This window comes from Lissotriton helveticus, chromosome 7 (assembly GCF_964261635.1).
Source record: "Lissotriton helveticus chromosome 7, aLisHel1.1, whole genome shotgun sequence".
Taxonomy (NCBI): Eukaryota; Metazoa; Chordata; class Amphibia; order Caudata; family Salamandridae; genus Lissotriton; species Lissotriton helveticus.
In genome coordinates, this window is record NC_136068.1 from 691848446 (window position 1) to 691861948 (window position 13503).

At 49.5% G+C, this 13503-nt stretch overlaps 1 pseudogene; it reads right to left on the reverse strand.

Annotated features, from left to right (window-relative positions):
* Positions 1 to 10809: 10809 nt before the first annotated feature.
* On the reverse strand, positions 10810 to 13039 carry LOC144766975 (DNA replication licensing factor mcm5 pseudogene; annotated as a pseudogene).
* Positions 13040 to 13503: the final 464 nt, after the last annotated feature.

Here is a 13503-nt window from a genome sequence, read left to right on the forward strand (position 1 = left end):
ATCTCCCAGTTCATATTTACGCAAGACCGCTGCAAGATAGGGCCACTCCAACGAATCAAAGGCCTTCTCTAGGTCAAGCACCAGACAGCCAGCCCGTGGCCAGTTCCTCGTGGCGTTCTGCTGGACTCTAAACAGTCTACGAATATTAAGAGAGGTATTTCTGGTTGGAACAAATCCATTCTGATCGTTGTGTACCAGAGTCGGCACAAACGGGGCTATCCGTCTGGCTAGGGTGGAAGCCAGTATTTTATAGTCTGTATTCAACAGAGCCAATGGACGGTAGGAGCCCAACAGCTCAGGGTCTCTGCCAGGGTTTAAGAGGGAGATCAGCGTTGCCTCATTCTTCGTAGGTGTAAGCTCGGAGTCATCTAGTGCCACTGCATATACCCCCAGCAAATCCGGTATCAGTATATCTGAGTAGGCTTTGTAAAATTCGGCCAGTAATCCCTTCGGGCCCGGATACTTACCGTTCGAAAGGGAGAAAATACAATCTCTCATTTCCTCTGGCAATAGGGGAGCACCCAGTTCTTCCTGTTGGTGTTCTGCCAGTTGCGGTAGCGTTAAGGTAGAGAGAAAGTCCTGTATTGTAGCATGTGTGGCTAATAGACAGGATCCATACATTGTAGAATAATGTTCCACAAAAACGTGGTGTATATCACTCTGGGTATGCATCGTGACACCCAGCGTGTCCTGTATGGATATCCCAGGTGCGGAGACTGCATCTTGCCGTATCAGCCACGACAGCAACTTGCCAGGTTTGTCTCCCATATGGTGGGTGCGTGCTGAGTGCGCCGCATAGTTCAGGTTACGAAGCCGTTCAAACAACCTGGAGTGTTTCTCTTTGTCTCGCTCTAAGGATCTAGCATTTCCCTATAGCGACTCCTCCTCACCTTGGAGCACGTCACTTTCAAGGAGGGTGAGTTCAGCTTCCAACTGCCTCTGCATACCCACTTGTGCACAGAGGCAATTGCCCCTGATCACCACTTTAAACGCTTCCCATTTCGTCTGCGGCGTCGCAGCTGTGCCAGTATTTTCTTCAAAGTATTGGATGATATTAGTGGCCAGCTGACTATGAAAACGTTGCGTCCAACAGCATATTTGGTTGTAACCGCCAGGTTGGGATTGGCGGGTGAGGATGTTCCCATGACACTTCTAATACATGGGGGTTGTGGTCCGAATGTGTCCTGCCTAGGTAATAGACTGCAGTGATATGTGGGAGTAGCTTGTCCGAAAGCATGTAGTGGTCCAGCCGCACATGCAGGCCGTGGGCACCCGAGTAGTAGGAATATAACCTGTCGCAGGGGTGGCGATGTCTCCAGGCGTCTCTCAGGCGCCATTGTGTCGCCCAGCAAACTAATGCCTTCATGGCATTATGCGTGCTCATACCTGGTAGGGGTGGGAAGAAACGGTCCAGTGATACACACTATTGTAGTCTCCACCCAAGAACATTGGGATGTCGTGCCACGGCGCCAAGATGCGTGATATGTTGTCAAGAAAGGCAGCGTGTTCTGTGTTGGGAGCGTATAGTGAAGCAAGTACAATCTGCCGACCATCTAGGGTACCCCTGATTGCAACATACCTGCCCTCCGTGTCCACCAATGATTGCATAATTTTAAACGGGACCCCTGGCCGTACCCAGATCAGTGTGCCTCGCGCAAAAGCCGAATACCCTGTGGCGTACAATTGGCCACGCCATCGGCGGTGTAAGCATTGAGTTTCAGTGGTGACAAGGTGAGTCTCTTGTAAAAGAGCTACTTGTATATGGTGCCGTTTGAGATATGAATGTATCTGATACCTGCGTGATGGCGAATGCATGCCCCTCACATTCCATGTAGCAATTTTAAGCGGAAACATAGTTCTTATAGGGAGTGAAGTGGACATGTGTCTGCAGCGACCCAGCAGACATGCATGATACACATGCCTCAACAACGCATAACTCCCCTAGCATACTGACTTGTGGCATGGCATAGTGTATAAATCTGTTTACAATATATGATGTCTCACAATAGATCCAAAACAAAAACATTTCGATAAACAATTCCGAAAGGGGGAATGTGCAACCAGCAATTTTCCAAACTCTCGATAGAGACAACAGTCAAAAACGATCTGGGGGTGTGTGCTGCGTGCTAAACTTATATAACTTACACAATGCGTACATCAAGTGTTCCAAAATATCTAGTAAATAAGCAGTGTGGACTGATGTTTACGTGACTACAACAGAGCATGTGTTCAAATTCTGCACCTCCCTCCTACAACAGGATGTCTCCCCTTACCTCATGTGAACTTTCAGAATCTTAGTAGCATCTATCTCAAACGACTATGCTGACGGCAGCTGCATATTGCATCGTACGTATCACAATGCCTCAAATCATAGTTCAACCAGGGGTAGGGTCCCACAATGTTCACAATATTTGGTCAGCCATCTGCGGGGTGACATCTGGTTGTTTGGTCGAGTCCTGTGAGTTCTGTAGGCCATATATCTGCTCGTCGTCGCTAGATAGGTCTCGTTGGCTAGAGTTAGATACATCCTCAGTCTCCAAGCAGCCGCTGATTTCCGCTATTGCTTGCAGGGCGTCTCGTCTGCCAAGTGTGGTCCTAGAGACGGTGAAGGTGGTGTGTGCGCTCCCGTTGACCTCCGCTCTCTCTGGCGGTGGCGGAAGTGTGCTCTTAGTTTCGGTAGGGTCGCTGCCGCAGCCTTATCCCGAGGTCCCACAGTGGTGAAGGTGTCCAGCCATTCCTCTTCGGATGTGACAAAGAAGTGGGTTTTATCGCTTGCAACCACTCGTAGACGTGCCGGGAAGAGTAGAAAATATTTCAGGTTGTTTTGTGATTGTCTATATGGATGTCTTGCAGCTTCCTAGTTTCCTATAGGATGGAGTCCCTGTCCCGGTAGTTGAGGAGTCGGAGGAGCAGGGACCGCGGGTTCGAGCCTGTGGGAGGGGGACCCGCTGTTCGTGACCTCGGCAGCTGGGCCTCCCGGCCGGCACAGGAACTCCATCTGCAATGCCGCCTCCGTTCACACTGCACAGCAACTCAAGTTGCACCAGATAGTAGTGTATGTCTTCGCCTCAAGGAGAGGTCACACAGTCTTAGCGTCGATGGCGTAAATATTTGTGGGCGCCAGCAGCTTCCACCTAAAGCCACCTTCCGGGTAGCCTGTGTGGGCCAACCCAGAAGTATCACACCAAAGTAGAGACGTGCCTATGTCAAAGGTGCAGCAACCACCGAAGTCCAAGAGATGCGTATCTCAGCGTTGCCAGTGGCTGTGGTAGACCAAGCACCCAGTAGGGGTCTGGGTATCCATACAAGATCAGCCTCGAGGGTCACCAGCGATGTGGGCTTTGGCCAGTAGGCAGAGTTACCTCAAATCTCTCTCATAGGCCTCCATGCATTTCACAGAGGGGGATTAGAAGCACATCAACCGCTGCTCAGCATGTCTCCGCCATGCCAGGCAACATTGCAGTTAGCATCAGAGGGGAGCTCGCAGGGTCACAGCAGGCAGCTCAGCATCAGTGGCCCCCTGCTGAATCACGACATTCAGTAAATGGCAGTTCAGGTGAGTCCAGTAGCAGCTGCACACACCACCCCCCCTCTCCACAGTTGCAGTCAGTAGGTGGTCTAGAGGGCCTCAGGTGGCAGCAACATGAGGGCAAGTCCAAAAGAGCCCCGGGGGCATCCCAACCGGAGTAAGCAAACGACCATGAGGGCAGCAGCAGGGCAAACAGCCGCGGGTGCTACGTGTTGGCGGGGGCTCATCTACTGCTGCCACGCCGCTGAGGCAGCGGCCACTCAAATAGTCGGGACAGTGTTCATCCCCGCAGTCTCTCCCCACCCGCCGCCGCAATCAGAGGCCGATTCCGGGGGTGGGCAGCAAATTGCTTGAAGGTGGTCCCAGTCGCAGGCGATCGGGAAGCTTCAGAGCAGGCAGTTACATTTCTCCGCCGCAGGCGGGGACCCACTCACCGGAGACGAGCTGTGAAGGCAACGGCAGATCAGGCAAACAGGGCAGCGCTTCCCTCAACAGTTCTCCGTCTTCCAATGCGGCAGGCAGCAGTTCATTCATGTGCCGTGGACAGCACGGCCAAGTACGTGGCCCATCAGGGGACCCTATTTCTCGCCGCTACACAATTAGCAGTGCCCAGTCAGGTTACAGGAACAGCCGCGTCTTGTCCCCGGCCTCCTACCCACTCTGTGCCATTGCTTGCAGCCTGGGGGGCAGAGCTAAGCCCCGGGCTCAGTTTGTTGAAGCGAGCTGCATATGGATCTCATGCTGAGCGGGCCATCCAGGCGGGACCCGCAAAGCGGGGCTTGGGCAAGGCGGGACTCGCTGCGACACCTCAGATTGTTGTTCCGATGTGGCTGGGCCTGGTGAGAGCCCCCGTGGGCGGCTGCATTCAGAGAGCAGGGCCTGTTTAGGGGAGCCTCTGACGGAGCTCTACCCAGACACGTCTGCCTCCATTGCAGTCGCAGCCACGCCCCCAGAGTGCACGCAGTTCATGATGGAGATTGTGACTTGCATTGTGAGAGGGTCTCAATGGGTGAGCAGGTGTTCAGGGCCAGTTTTTATGGGTTTTAGAAGTCTGATGCTGTCCGCTGTGGAGGTATGGGGTTTGAAGTTTTCGTAGATGACTGAGATCTTTCGTGGAAGAAGCCCGCCAGGGTGCAGCACAGTTCTTGGGAGGGGTGATGTCATTCATGTTAGTTGAGGGGATGGAGAACTCTTTCACAATGCTGAAGAGCTCGGGTAGGGTGTTCTTCTTTGTTTATTTCAGGAGGCAGTGATGCTGGTTGAGTGCTGTCTTGAAGGTGGTATGGTCTCCTGTGTCTTTGCTGGTGTACCACTTTCTTGCTGGGAGATGCGTTTGGTGGATTTCAGTTCCACGGTAAACACACTTTCTCTTCTGGCAACACTGGCACCATACCCCCCAGCTCCACACGTAGAAACTGGAAAAATATATTGGAAAACCAGTAGAACAATGCTCTCAACTCCCACCTTCCAGACACAACATCCAACCCAGAACAGGCAGCAGTGAACTTCTCTCAGTGGATCACAAAATGCGCCGACATAATAACCTCAGCCAAGCCAGTCAAATCCAAAGGACCTGCCAGAAGAGCCAGTGTATTTACCGCGGAACTGAAATCCACAAACATAAAAAATTATAATTATGCCTTCAATTTCTAATTTATGCACCGATTTCAAATTACTATAACTTGTGCAGCTATGTACACAGTATTGTCTACTTACTAACCAACCCCACAGTTCATGAACTATAACTCTTGCCTTCCCTTTGCACAGCTTATACTCTTTCACATTGCATCACTTATACTACATTAAATCATATCATTCATAACACCACTCTTCACAGCTTTAAGTAAATCTTTTTAAAAAAGTGTGCATGGTAGAAGGGCGAGTTTTTTTTTTTGCAGAGTTTATATAGCGCGAACTAGACCCGAACCGAATCGGGTATCAGAGCGCTTTACATAGCACCAGTTACGTTACATGAGGACACACATTCATTTTTTGTTAGGCACGGGGAGATTAAGTGATTTGCCCAGAACCACAGGATGTTTGGCGTCGTTACCGAGACTCGAACCCAGTTCCTCCAGGTCCGAGGTCGAGCGCCCTAGCCGTTAGGCCAACTCCTCTCCCCAAAGTTATAGCGAGTTTAAGCGAGTTATAGTTCATGTACTGTGTGGATAGTGAGTTTACAACAGTGTGTAGGGAGCTTCATGAGTTATAGCAATTAGAAGGTCCTCTATGAATTTGCAGCAACATTTAAAAAAAAGGTTTTTGCCCCAGGCAGTCTCCCTCTGGGACCCCACCACCAAGCTTTGGGGGTCAACTTATCCCTACACTGCCCCCTATGTATTTTTCAGCATTTTTCTTACGACTCAGGATTGAGTCCTGAGATGTCTGCCACCACTTCCCGGTTGTGTGGTGGCAGCCAATCAGATCTTAGCATGAGATCTGTCTCGGCCCGTGAATCCTCTTTGGCGTGATAAATGCTATGTTTTTTAACTTTAATTTCTTCCAAACTACTTAATGGATTTATACCAAAGCACACAAAGCTCTCTTTCTGGACCAAGATATAGCTTTCTGCCAAATTTGGTGTAAATCCGTTGAGGCGTTTGGACTGTAGCTGTGTCTAAAGTTCCTATGGAAAGATTAATGGGTAAAGTGCTTTTTGAGACCCCTCTTTTTTTCAGCCCCCACTTGACGGATCACTCCAAATGTTTTCAATGACAAACTAGTCAAAAAGTAGCTCTTGTTATGGAAAGTTTTGTGGAGGTTCGTCAAACGGCGCAACATTTTTTAGCATCACAAAAAAGGCATTTCCTATAAAAACATGATCCTAACTATAATTACCCTGTAGTGACCTCTATAGATCATATATATAGTCACTGGAAAAACAAAGGTAACAGTGATATCATAGTTACAATAGGTTCTAAGACCATAACTTACATAAAAACACAAAGTTATATGTTGAAATGAGACATTAGTAAAATGATTTAAAAAAAAACGAACCACTGAAATGCCACTGAAATACACCAGTTCTAGTTTTATTAAAAACAGTATAACTTCTGCACCACCATCCAATGGACTTTGGCCATGACTTCCACCCATCCATGCGCTAAAGCCCAACCCACATTCTCATCATCTTTTTATTTTAACATGTTGTAAGTTATGTATTATGTGCGGTCGTACCCAGTACATGATGGGGTAGAAGCTATAGATTTTTCACAAAGCCCTAACTGGTGTATTTCAATTTTTGTCTTTGTTTTTTTAACATTAGCTCTTGTTTCATTCCAATACCTAAGTATTCAATCACCTTAGCCTTTGGTTTTCCAGTGAACTTCCTGTTTTTTTTAATCATTTTCTAAACTGGATCAACAGTCAACCCTATGCATGCAGCCAATCTCTGATGCACATGACTGAAGGTGTGCGCAGCACCTGTTGGCTGCATATCCCAACCAGACTCTGTCCCAAACTCCCACATGCAGGCCAACCCATTGGACATCACTTAAGTCCACACCCTACGACCAACCCCCATATGCAACTAAACCATAATATGCAAGGCCTTCTGCTGTTTAATATGTAATATTTTTTCAGGGATCACAATACTCTTGTGGTACCTATCCGGCAAGCTTCCACCTGGCGATACTGCAATACTGTGCAAGCTTCCTCAGAGAAGTTTCTGTAGTGCTGCATCACCATGAGGTGGACGGTTGTACAGCATCTTCTGTGAGAACTCCACAGTACCTCATGGGATGCCTCCAGTGGGCCCCACAAGAGCATAGCTGAACCCCTGACCGAATTTTGTTTTCACTAGAGTGGTCCTTCTGAGTATTCCCCACAAGTGTCTAGGTTTCCGAATTCCCCTAACCTGACCCATATGCCCTGTTTAAACATCTTTTCAGGACAAAGGGGCTGAATCACTGAGTCATGTAATGGCTGCCTAAAACATTTCTTGAGCTGTTGAGTATGGCCAAGCAGACTGTGAGGTAGTGGTATGGTCCCGGGGACTGTGGTACCGTATTGACCAATGGTAGAAAAGACTTCCTCAGCAATGAGATTTGATTTCTTTTTATGCATTTATTGTACTGCAGGAGTCCTGCACGAGTCCTGTGCTACATAATAGTCTATATATCACTAACTTTTCCAGGCGATTAGCCCATTCATGAAAATGCAAACACCAATTTAAATGCAAATTTAAAACTAGCATTTACAATGCAACGGTTTAGCCTTTGGAAAAGTTAGAGCTATAGGCATTGTAAATGACAAAATTTGTATTTATGTGTTGGTTTTGAAAACAGATAAATAAATGGCATTGTCATTTACATTGCCAATAGCTTAATCTCTCGCAAATGTGAGACCTATTGTACCCTACGGCCGAGCTCCGCAGACAGCAATTACTACCACACACACACACCCAGAGCCACACACACAAACCCAGAGCCAGCCACACATACACCCAGAGCCACACACACACACCCAGAGCCACACACACACACCCAGAGCCACACACACACACACACACACACACCCAGAGCCACACACACACACACACACACCCAGAGCCACACACACACACACACCCAGAGCCACACACACACACACCCAGAACCACACACACACACAACCAGAGCCACACACACACACACACACACCCAGAGCCACACACACACACCCAGAGCCACACACACACACCCAGAGCCACACACACACACCCAGAGCCACACACACCCAGAGCCACACACACACACACCCAGAGCCACACACACCCACCCAGAGCCACACACACACTCAGGAGACTAAGCACAGCGAGGGGGCAGGGAAGCAAGCACAGCGAGGGGGCAGGGAAGCAAGCACAGCGAGGGGGCAGGGAAGCAAGCACAGCGAGGGGGCAGGGAAGCAAGCACAGCGAGGGGGCAGGGAAGCAAGCACAGCGAAGGGGCAGGGAAGCAAGCATAGCGAGGGGGCAGGGAAGCAAGCACGTGCAACGGTTTCGCCTTTGGAAAAGTTAGAGCTATTGGCATTATAAATGACAAAATTTGTATTTATGTGTTGGTTTTGAAAACAGATAAATAAATGCCATTGTCATTTACATTGCTAATAGCTTAAGGCCAGATGTAGGTCGGTCGGTAATGGCCGAAAATCGGTATTTTCGGCCGTTACCGACCGGTATTTCAGAAATGGCATGTGGGGGCATTATTTTACAGAATCGGTAAATTTACAGATTCGGTAAATTTACAGATTCTGTAAAATACCGAATCTGTATTTTTACCGATTCGGTAAATCTGAGATGTAGGTGGGACTCTTCGGAGTCCCACAAGCCTTACCGAATCGGTATTTTACCATCAAATCCAATTTGATGGTAAAATACCGATTCCGGTGTGCATGCACATGTGTGCATGCACACCTATGCCATATGACAGGCAGACCTGCCCTTAGGGCATGTATGCCTGCCACATGGCACCCGAGCCTGTTTTGGGGGGGGGGCAGAGGGTGTCAAAGTGACACCCTCTGCACCCTTGTGAAAGTCGGTATTTACCGAATCGGTAAATACCGATTCGGTAATGCCCATTCATTCCTATGGGCTACAAAGCCCATAGGAATGAATGGGCATTACCGATTCGGTATTTACCGATTCGGTAAATACCGATTTGTTCCAATTCGGTATTCCAGCACATCTGGAATACCTACATCTCCACCCCTCTGATTTACCGATTCTTAATTACCGAATCGGTAAAATTCGGTAATTAAGAATCGGTAAATCAATTCTACCTACATCTGGGCCTCAATCTCTTGCAAATGTGAGACCTATTGTACCCTACGGACGAGCTCAGCAGAGAGCAATTACTACCACACACACACACCCAGAGCCACACACACACACCCAGAGCCACACACACACACACACAGAGCCACACACACACACCCCCAGAGCCACACACACACACACCCAGAGCCACACACACACACACACACACCCAGAGCCACACACACACACACACACCCAGAGCCACACACACACACACCCACCCAGAGCCACACCCACCCACCCAGAGCCACACACACCCACCCAGAGCCACACACACACTCAGGAGAGCAAGCACAGCGAGGGGGCAGGGAAGCAATTACAGCGAGGGGGCAGGGAAGCAAGCACAGCGAGGGGCAGGGAAGCAAGCACAGCCAGGGGGCAGGGAAGCAAGCACAGCCATGTTTCCAGTGCTTGGCTATTCTGAACAAACCATTGGTATCCGGCCTGCCACTCAAACGAAAACAACTCCCAGAATACCTTAAATAGCTAAATGAAACCTCAGAAGTAGAAACATTATTACACCCATTCCTATGAAGCTCTTCACCCACTCTCCACTAATCTGTTTGAATCCTCAATCATGAGTCAGTGCGAAGAGTCAACAAACAAAGAACAAGTTACTAGAATACATGTACTAGATGTAGAATTAAGGATGACAACCCTGAGTCAATGCAGAGGCAGAGAAAAAAAAGTCCCTGGAATAGATGCTACATGCACCAGATGCAGAATAACGAAGGCCTGCGCTAATAGTTAATTTAGTCACAAGGGAGACATAGCAGACACTGGCAGGTCTAGTTCACTGGCAAGAACGTGCCCAGACATTAATGCAACCCAGCATATGGAGTGTGGCGAACTGTCCCTAGATCGAGCCAGAACAAAGATGGCGGCTACTGCTCATGCGCAATGCAGCTGCAATAGAACCACTCCACGGCCCGACCAAACCATTAGAGGGGAACATTCTGCGCCGTGCAACTATGGAAAGCGCCTTTAAAGCATATGAACATAAGTGTAAAACTTTTTTTTTTTGTACTTTATTTTTTTATTTCTCAGCTTATGTACAAAACATTTATGCTCAAATAGGATAGGAGAATTTGTATCTGACAACTATCTTCTAAGCAGTACTCCTTTAACATTGGTTGCCTGCCCATCCTTCAACCAAAGGGATACAAGGTTGAGCTGCACCCAGCGATGGCACGAGCACCAGAGTCTTGATGTTCCATCATATAGCTGAATCATATGATCAGAATTCGCCTGTTTTGGTGTTGTATGCATTCCACTGACCAATACACCCAGTATTTCGAAAATGTGTAACCATCACTTCCTGGGCGAATCTAACCAAGCCTGAATAGTAACCCTGGATAGTTGCAGTTTATGAGTTGATTTAACAAGCAATAGTGAGAAAGCGTTTGTCAGGGAAGCCTTTCACAAGTGAGTCTACTTGAAGCTCAGAAATGTCAGTAGATACTGCAGCCAGAAGTCTATATGCCAAGTCCGTTCTTTCAAAGGCTGAGTGTTTGTAAGGTCACTTGATACGGTACATGATCTTGCGCTGCATGCGATGCTGAATCTCCCCTCGTCGCATCATCAGCTGCAGCACTTTGTAAATTGCATGCTCCGGGTATTTCTGTTTGATGAAGTCCTGAACAATGCTGTGCTCAGACACCTGCATGCCAATAGCAAACCGCCGCTTCACCTACTTCTCGATCCGAGACAGCATCTCCTGGTCTTCCACTGTGGTGAAGCCTTCAGCACCAGAGAGGCTGCCAGACATGGTAGCATCCAGCGTGGAAACCTGGAACAGTCTCAGTGCCTCGTCGACATCAGTCTCTGTAGCAAAGGGCTGCAGACGCATTTTGCTGAGGGACTCGGAGATCCGTACAATAGCCTCCAGTTGCCTGACAGTTATGGGGAAGCTGGATCGCCGGTCACTCTCCCGCTCATGTTCCCAGGCCCCACTTTGCCTCAGGATGTACCGGTTCTTCAGCTTCTCCGCTGCTGCAGCAGAAAGTCGGGGTCCACATCGCCCTCGGCAGTACGCAATGTACTTCTTGAGCATGTTGAGCTCTATCTCTCCCTCCACAGCATGGGCCTGGGTCAAGGCGCTCAGATGCACATTCATGACATGCTTGGCCAGGGTCATATCCCGTTGTTTGTTGTGCTCGTCCTTTACTATGAAGATCATGTCAAATCGAGACAAGATGGTGGGCATGAAGTCTATATTCTCCTCACCCTTTGTGTCATCCCAGCGCCCATACACAGAGTTGGCAGCAGCCAGAACCGAGCAACGTGAATTCAGGGTGGTAGTGATGCCAGCCTTTGCAATAGAGATGGTCTGCTGCTCCATGGCTTCGTGAATGGCCACGCGGTCATCCTCCCTCATCTTGTCAAACTCGTCGATACACACAACTCCTCCGTCTGCCAGAACCATGGCACCACATTCCATGATAAAGTTCTGTGTCATCGGGTCACACATCACAGAAGCTGTTAAACCAGCAGCACTGCTACCTTTCCCAGAGGTGTACACCCCAATAGGCGAACAGCGCTCCACAAACTTCAGCAACTGTAACTTGGCCGTACCAAGATCCCCCAGCATCAGCAGGTAGATGTCACCACGGCGAGTAAGCCCATCCGGGAGTCTCTTCCGGGAGCCTCCACTCAGGAGGCAGGAAATGGCCTTCTTGATGTCTGCGCTGCCGTAAATGGAAGCAGCTATGCTCTTGGCAACGGTCTCGTAGATATCTGGCCAGGAGGACAGTCGGTGGAAGTCTTCCTCCTCCTGTGGGGTCACGGCACCTACAACGCTGCGGCCTGTTCCATCTGTGTCCACCTGGAGGCCAACCACACGGATATAGGAGCTGCGAATGCCCACGCCAACTCTGTCACGCCCTTTGCTCGAAGTCATGTCAGACTTCTTGATGGAGTATATGCCCATGATGGTCACCCGATTGCCTGGAACCACTTTGTCACAGAGATACCTATCGCAGTAGAGCTGCATGTGGCGGGGCATTTCTCCGTGAGGCACAGCATCTGGAGACTCCTGCAGCTTCAGTGTCTGAAAGTCCACGCACTTGCACTTGTCCGGGACTATGAAGTACGGATCGAGGGGGCACTTGGGACGTCCGGCTTGCTCCGTGTTGCACTTGCACGGCATGGCATATCCCTCAAGCCCCGGCCGCACCACGATGTTATTGATGACGTTCCGGCAGCTGCGGCACTGGATGGACATCTTGGTAGCCTTCGCACGGACAGCAGTGGCCGCAATAACGATACCAGGTATCTTCACTAGATGCGACATCTGCTCCGACTTCAGACTGCGGATGTTTGCAGGGTTAGCATCAGACTTGAGCATAACCTGGATCTCCTGCAGAGTCTCTTCCCCCGAAGAACGAGGACGGGTCACCTCGTCAGCCACTTCTTGTGCCGCTTCTTCAAACAGCTGCAGGTGTTCCGTGGGCTGCTTGTATAGGTAGTCAGCCAGGTCTTCGTCAAAGCTTGCCAGGTCCTCCATCTCCACCTCAATCCAGAACTCTCCCAGGTTATAGTGCCGTTTGAGCTCATCTCGGTATTTGAAGCTTAATCCTCCACGGTCGCTGCCCTCACGGTACTGCCGGAGAAAGTCCTTGAGCTGGCGCCTCGTCGCCGGCCCCTCCCTGGGAATCGCCACCAAGGCCCCCCAAGCTGTCGCTGAAATATAGCCCCGGCTGGTCGAAGCCCGACATGACTATAGACTGCAGGCACAGAAACAGTGGCTTGAAACGGAAAGACTCGCGCACGATGTTAGTTCCCCCACAGCGACTAAGCTAGAAGCCGCCAGCTGTATCTTAGTTTTTCCGAAAAATATTTTGTATTGTCTTCAGAGGTACTGCACCTCACTCCCCTCCTCTTCGGCTAATTGTTTCTTTTACGGATCTCTCCACAGTCTCATTAAAAATCCGTCAGAGGGGGGTTGCGGGCTGCGGGGGAGAGCGGACACGTCCATCCCGGCACAGACACGTAAGGAATGACAAAAACATGACTTGCCCCCAAAAAAAAAAAACAACGCCTTCCGCCGCAATGACGTTGTTAAAGGGGCGGGATGAGTAAAAATCACCGGAACGCCCACGAATCTGCTTGGGCAATGACTGACGCATCTCTGTTCCAATGACTAGCCTCCATTTATGGAGCTAGCCAATGGAACAGAGAG